At 37.7% G+C, this 6,794-nt stretch overlaps 1 long non-coding RNA gene across 1 annotated transcript; it reads right to left on the reverse strand.

The window, feature by feature from the left end:
* Positions 1-4,250: 4,250 nt before the first annotated feature.
* On the reverse strand, positions 4,251-6,549 carry LOC131424648 (uncharacterized). Its single transcript, XR_009228019.1, has 2 exons — positions 5,967-6,549; positions 4,251-4,564 (listed from the first exon to the last, which is right to left on the reverse strand). It is a non-coding gene; the product is annotated as an uncharacterized LOC131424648 (long non-coding RNA).
* Positions 6,550-6,794: the final 245 nt, after the last annotated feature.

A 6,794-nucleotide genomic window follows, 5' to 3' on the forward strand; every position in this document is an offset into this window, starting at 1 on the left:
CTCAAATTTAATTCTTAATTGCAGAAATTATTTTTGCATATACTTTCCCTTCCTTTGCTATAATTTTATAAGTTATCTCCCTATTTCTGTTATTTATCATTTCTTTTTTTCCCCCCTGTAAATCTTTTTGGAAATAGGTGGACTTCAAATCACACATGAAGGAATGAAAAACTTAACAACCAAAACATTTTCATGGGCTTAAGCTACTGCTCACACCTTGTGTTTTGAAGCTTTACAACCTCATTTCTTTTTACCTCTCAGATAATCTTGTCATAGAGGATTTTCTGGCTGTCTGTGTTTCTCTTTTTTTTGAGTTTCTTGTATTGTGGTTGTACAGTCCAGTGAAGATTTCTCTGTTTCCTGAGCCATTTGACAGTTGAGCTCATCCAGTCAAAAGAGATGCTAGTTCTTATTATGTTTTTGAGTTAACATTTATATTCTCTTGGTAAGACACAGAACTTGAAGTATCCTGGTGTTCTTTATTGAGGATACAATAATATAGCTGACGAAAGTATTCCAGATGCTATGTATTTCAGTCTGGAAATTCTTTCTTTAGAAACTTGCTCAAAAATATTAGTCATTATTTCCATTAATGACTTCAAAAAGGGCTAATGGAAGTCAATCAGAGTGGAAAATAAACTTGGTATTCTTTCTTGTGTCAATTGAATATGAAATAGAGGGACAAGATGACATTTAGTTTCCAAATCTTTAAAAAAATTTACTTGCATATATGGCAAATACTTAACAAATTCAACATTCTTTTAAGAGAAAACATTCTTTGGAAGGGAAGTTTTTCCTTACAATAGATAGTGTATATGAAAATCCCATAGTTAACATTGTATTCAATGGTAAAGGAAGGAAACTTTCTATCTAATGTTAAGATAAGGATGCCCTTTGGCCATCTTTGTTCAGTAGAGTACCAGCTAGAGCAATTAGGCAAGGAAAAAGAAATAAAAGGCATCTAAGTTGAAAAGAAAGAAGTAAAACTTCTTTCTTATGAAGAAGAAATGAAGATGGCATAACCTTATATATAGAAAACCCAAAGAATTAAAAAAAAATATTAAGAGGTAGTTAATGAATTAAGCAAAGTTGAAGGATGCAAGATTGGAATGCAAAAATGGGTTGTATTTTCATATAAAGCCAGAGTACTCTGAAGAGGAAATGAAACAATTCCACTTATAACAGCATTAAAAGGAATGAAATATGTAGGGCTAAATTTAAATACAGAGACGTAAGACTTCTAAGTGAGAAATTGCTGAAAGAAATTTCAAGGGACCTAAATAAATGAAGTGACAGCTTATGTTCACGCGGTGGAAGACAATCTTGTTAAAATTGTAATACTCCTCAAAGAGATCTACAGATTCAATAAAATCCCTATTAAAATCACAATATCCTTTTTTGCAGAAATAGAAAACCCAATTCTAAAATGCATATGGAATCCCAGGAGACCTCGAATAGCTGAAACAATTTTAAAAATAAAGAATAAAGTTGAAGGTTCAAAATTTATATAAAGCTACAATAATCCAAATAGTGTGGTGTTGACATAAGGATGGACATATAGACCAATGGGAAAGAGTTGAAAATCCAGAAAAACTCCCATATATCTACAGTCAATTGATTTTTGACAGTTGTGCCAATACTGTTCAAAGGGAGAAAGGAATATCTTCTTCAACAAATGGTTCTGGAACAACTGGATATCCAAATGTAAAAGAATGAAGTTGAATCCCTACCTAACATCCTAAAAAAATTTAACTCAAATGGATCAAAGACTGAAATGAAGAGTAAAAACTATAAAACTCTTAGAAAACAATAGAGGAAAATCCTTGTGACATTGGCAATGGGTTCTTAAATATGAGATGAATGGCACAAGAAAATAAAAAAAAAATAGATGAATTGAGCTTGGTCAAAATTGAAACTTTTGTGTATCAAAGAATACTTGTAAAAACTGGGTGCAGTGGTGCATGCCTGTAATCCCAGAAGCTCGGGAGGCTGAGGCAGGAGAATCATGAGTTCAAAGCCAGCCTCAGCAACAGTCAGGTGCTAAGCAACTCAGCAAGATCCTGTCTCTAAATAAAATACAAAATAGGGCTGGGATGTGGCTCAGTGGTTGAGTGCCCCTGGGTTCAATCCCTGGTCCCCCTTAAAAAATAAACACTTGTAATACTTCTAAGAGAGTGAAAAGACAACCCATATAGTGGAAAAAACTATTTGAAAATCATTATTTGTTAAATCTAGGGTCCAAAATATATAAAAAACTCTTTTCATTAAATAACAAATCCCAATTTTTTAAAATGCAAAGGATCAGAACAGATATTTCTCCAAAGATATACAAATGGCGCACAAACCCATGAAAAGATTCTAAATGAAATTAGTAATTTAAAAAAATGCAAATCAAAACCACAATGAGACATCATTGGACATCATAGGACAGCTTAATATAATCATACACGCGCGCACACACACACACACATATATGAAAAATAAGATATGTTGGCAAGGATGTGGAGAAACTGGAACCTCAGATAATATAATGTAAAACAGTGCAATGGCATAAGGGTAGGAAAGACAGTGGAATGTGATGGTCATCATTACCCTAGGTACATCTTTGAAGACACAAAGGATGTGACTCTACTTTGTGTACAACCAGAGATATGAAAAATTGTGCTATATATGTGTAATATGAATTGTAATGCATTCTGTTGTCATATATAACAAACTAAATGTTTGTTATATATGACAACAGCTATGGAAAAATGTCTGAAAGTTTCTCAATAAGCTAAACAGAATTATTACCATATGACCCAGGATTTTATACCTAACAAAATATCCCAAAGAATTGAAAACAGGTTTTCAAAGAAAAGCTGTACTCAAGTGTTCACAGAAACTCTATTCATAGTAACCAAAAGGTAGAAGCAGCCATTCATCCATCAGATGAATAAACAAGAGCTGGTATCCCCATACATAGAACCCAGCTATAAAAAGGGAACACTGCTACATGTGGATGAATGTTGACAACACTGTGATAACTAAGAGAAGCAGACCTCAAAGGCTACACTGTATGATTCCACCTATAGGAAATGTCCAGACCAGGCAAAGTTATAAAGACAGAAAGGAGATTAGTGGTTGCCAATGGCTGGGGGCAGGCGGGAAATGGGGACTGATGGCAAATGGGTATAGGGTTCTTTTGTTGCTGTTTATTTGAAGCAGCAAGAGTGTTCTAAAACTGTGATGATGGTTTCATAACTGTGAATATGTGAAAAATCACCCAATTATACACTTCAAATGCGTGAATTGTGTAGTATGTGAATTATATCTCAACAAAGCTATGCAGAAAAGTTACCCTGCTTCAAAACAAAGAAACAAGAAATAAAAAGAAATAAATTTTTTAAAATTCATAGGGACTAGACCCTCTAGGCCCTTCAGACTTCATATAAGACCCCTTGCCCTCCCTCACTACTGAGCGGGAGAAATCTCCTGGTTCAGCTTCTGTTCTTGAGTTGGGTTCTTTTGGTTTCTCTTGTTCTCAGGCCCTTCAGCTGAGGTCACCCACCTGGGCTTCCTTCCACACATAACCCATGACAAGAAGGGCTTGTGGCTCTTTGGTGATCTGTCTCACCCACTTGTATTTTGGGATTCAAGGTGATACTTTGTCACCTGTTTGTTGTAAATGTTGTCCAAGGCTTCTTGGTTTTCCTTTCCAGGTGTTCTATCTGTTTTTCTGTTGGAATTCAGAAAAATTCAAACATTATTTTAGCATAGCTGCCATGATCTTCCCAAAATTCCTACAAGGAGAGCTTTGAGATATAGCAATTTTTGATACAAGTTTGATCAAATATTTCCCCCCAGTTTAGATTTATCACTTGTCATTTGAGCAGCTTGTAGGGGTGGGTTGAAGATGAGGAGATTGGGGGTCTTTTGGGGATGATTGTAGCTTCCTACACTATATTTTCTATGAGCTGCAGATGACCTGCTTTCAGATCATCCAGCGAACTCATCAATCTTTCTGTTTTAGTAGTCCTGAGGTTCTAGAAAATGATTAGACTTTCTCAGGAAGTTATTAGTATTTTCTCCTGGGTACCTTCAATAGTGCACTGTAGCTCACCTATTGCTCAGAAAATATTACTATGGTAACCTATTCTTCCATGTAAAGTGGTTAGAGTTGAAGAAAAAGAAGCTGGACTAAAAACCTCAGCACTCTAACCACTTATTACCAAAGGCTTGAAAGAATTAAGGAAAACAAAGGTAGGTACAGTGCTGCGCTCCCTCCATTACAGCTGGCCTTAGCAGAGGGCAGGGAATGTTGGTGAATCCAAATCCGTGCCACACTGGGGTTTGCAGAAAAGTCTGTCACGAGATTGCCAGGTGTCTGTTGTGGGGTCAAAATATAACTTGTTTTAAGGTTTCTTCAAGTCCTATGGTATCTCTTAATATTTAAACCCAAGTTGCCATTGCTGTGAAACCCAGTTCCAAGATTGAATGCAGAAGTCCAGGCATTTACAGCTTTTCTCTTCCAAATGACTGACAAGGATCCTTACTGACGCACAGGTGCTGATATGATCTTTAACTGGAAATGAAGCAAAAAGGCTGTATTAGTTTCCTGATGATGCTCTAACAAATTTCCACAAACTTAGTTGTATAAAATAATGCAAATGTATTATATTTTAATGCTCGTAAGTCCAAATTGGGTCTTCCAGAGCAAAACTCAAGATGTCGGCAGAGCAAATCTCCTTCCGGAGGAGGCTCTAGGGGAGAACATTTTCTAGTCTTCTTCAACTTCCAGAGCCTGCATTCCTTGGCTTGTGGCCTCTGGCTCCATTTTTTTTTTTTTTAAGTAGACACAATATCTTTATTTACATTTATGTGGTACTGAGGATCGAACTCAGTGCCTCAAGCTCTGGCTCCATTTTTAAAGCCAGCTGTGTAATGTCCTTAAATCTCTGACTCTCTGACCTCTGTTCCTGTTGTCCCATCACCTTCTCTCACTCTGACCTTCTAGCCTCCCTCTGGGGAATATCCTTGTGACCACAGTGGGCCCATCTGGAAAATTCAGGGTAACCTCCCCATTTGATAGCCATTGATGTAATCACATTTTCAAAGTCCCTTTTACCACACAAAGTAATATATTCAGTTTCTGGGGATTAGGATATGGACATTGGGAGCTACGATTCAGTCCACCAGAGACCCTAACGGCTTCAAGTCTGTCCTAACCAGAAGATGGTCTTCACACATGGGTTCCTGGGGAGCTAGAAAGCCTCATGCTCTGGTGCCAGGGGAGCTGGATTTTACTCTATCCCTTAAAAGCCAAAGGTGCTCTGAATGTCTCTAATGAAAGAAACCTTTATGAAGCCTAATTTATGGGGACAGGGAAAGTCTGATAGGAAAGCATGATATTTTCTATATTTCATCTTCAATCTCTCTCCCTTCTGAATTTCTCTTACTTTTGGACCAAGAATATACCAAAGACTCTTTCCTTCTAAAAAACAAAACAAAACAACAAAAACAACCAGACCAAACATTATGTTTCCAGAGTACTCCAGTACACCTTGACCTAGACAAGTTGGCAGTTCAACAACCATTTATTTTTTATTTTTTTTAACAGGAAATGGGGTCAGAAAATTCATGCTCATCCCACATGGATGACTTGTGACTGCCTAATGGGGATATTCACTCTCCTTTGTCTTTGCATCAATTATTATATATCAAGAGTTCTAGGAGCATCTATATGATGAAGCCTAGATCACAGGCACATGGCTTGGTAGACAGAAAAGAAGAAGGAGGAGAATATTGCATTTGGGATTCTGAATGGAAACAGGGCCTGGTCATCTACCACAACTCTATATTATATGGAAGACCCCCTCAGCCTTCCCATATCAGTTAGATTAGGTCTGACTACATGTGAGACACATATATGCACACATGTGTGCCATGTAATGCGTAAGCAAGATACAACTTTTCTTTTATCTTACCTAAATTAAATGCGGAGGGGTCAGGAGCCCAGTGCTGATGTGGTGGCTCCATGATCACCAGGTGTTCCATCCAATTCCTTCTCTCTCTGCTGTGATACCATGTTTAGCAACATCATAGTCCAAAATGGCTGCTCACACTCCAGATGCCACTTTTGCTTTCCACATAGAAAGGAGGAAGGAGGAAATAACAAAATAATCTGACCCTGTTTTTCTGGGCTACTTTTCAGAAGTTGCACATAATTTTTCTTCAGTTCTAATTGGCTAGAACTTAATTGCATGGCTATACTTATTTGGTAGGGAAATCAGACAAGTTTGCTTTTTTTCTGAGCATCCATGTGCCTCGTTAAAACCAGGGATTGTGTAATTGAGGGAGAAAGAATATTAGGGGACAACTGGTATTTTTACTTGCAACACCAACAAATAAAAGGGGGAACTGAATGTCTGCTCTCTTTATCTTTCCTAGAAGATTGATAAGAGCCAGGTGCGGTGGCTCATGCCTACGATCCCTGCGGCTTGGGAGGCTAAGACAGGAGGAGTGTGAGTTCAAAGCCAGCCTCAGCAAAAATGAGACACTAAGCAACTCAGTGAGACTCTGTCTCTAAATAAAATACAAAATAGGGCTGGGGATATGGCTCAGTGGCCGAGTGCCCCTGAGTTCAGTCCCTGCATACCCACCCCCAGAAAAAAAATTGATAAGCATTCACTATGGCTTCTTGTCAGTTCATTGTCTTGGTTCTCTTCCTACTCTTAGGCCAGCCATCTTATTCTCTGCTATAACTTGGAACTTGTATGTCCCCCCAAACACCCATGTGTTGGAGGCTTGGACTC

This window comes from Marmota monax, unplaced genomic scaffold (genome assembly GCF_021218885.2).
Source record: "Marmota monax isolate L192 unplaced genomic scaffold, Marmota_monax_Labrador192_F-V1.1 WCK01_AAM20220418_F8-fsc00121, whole genome shotgun sequence".
Taxonomy (NCBI): Eukaryota; Metazoa; Chordata; class Mammalia; order Rodentia; family Sciuridae; genus Marmota; species Marmota monax.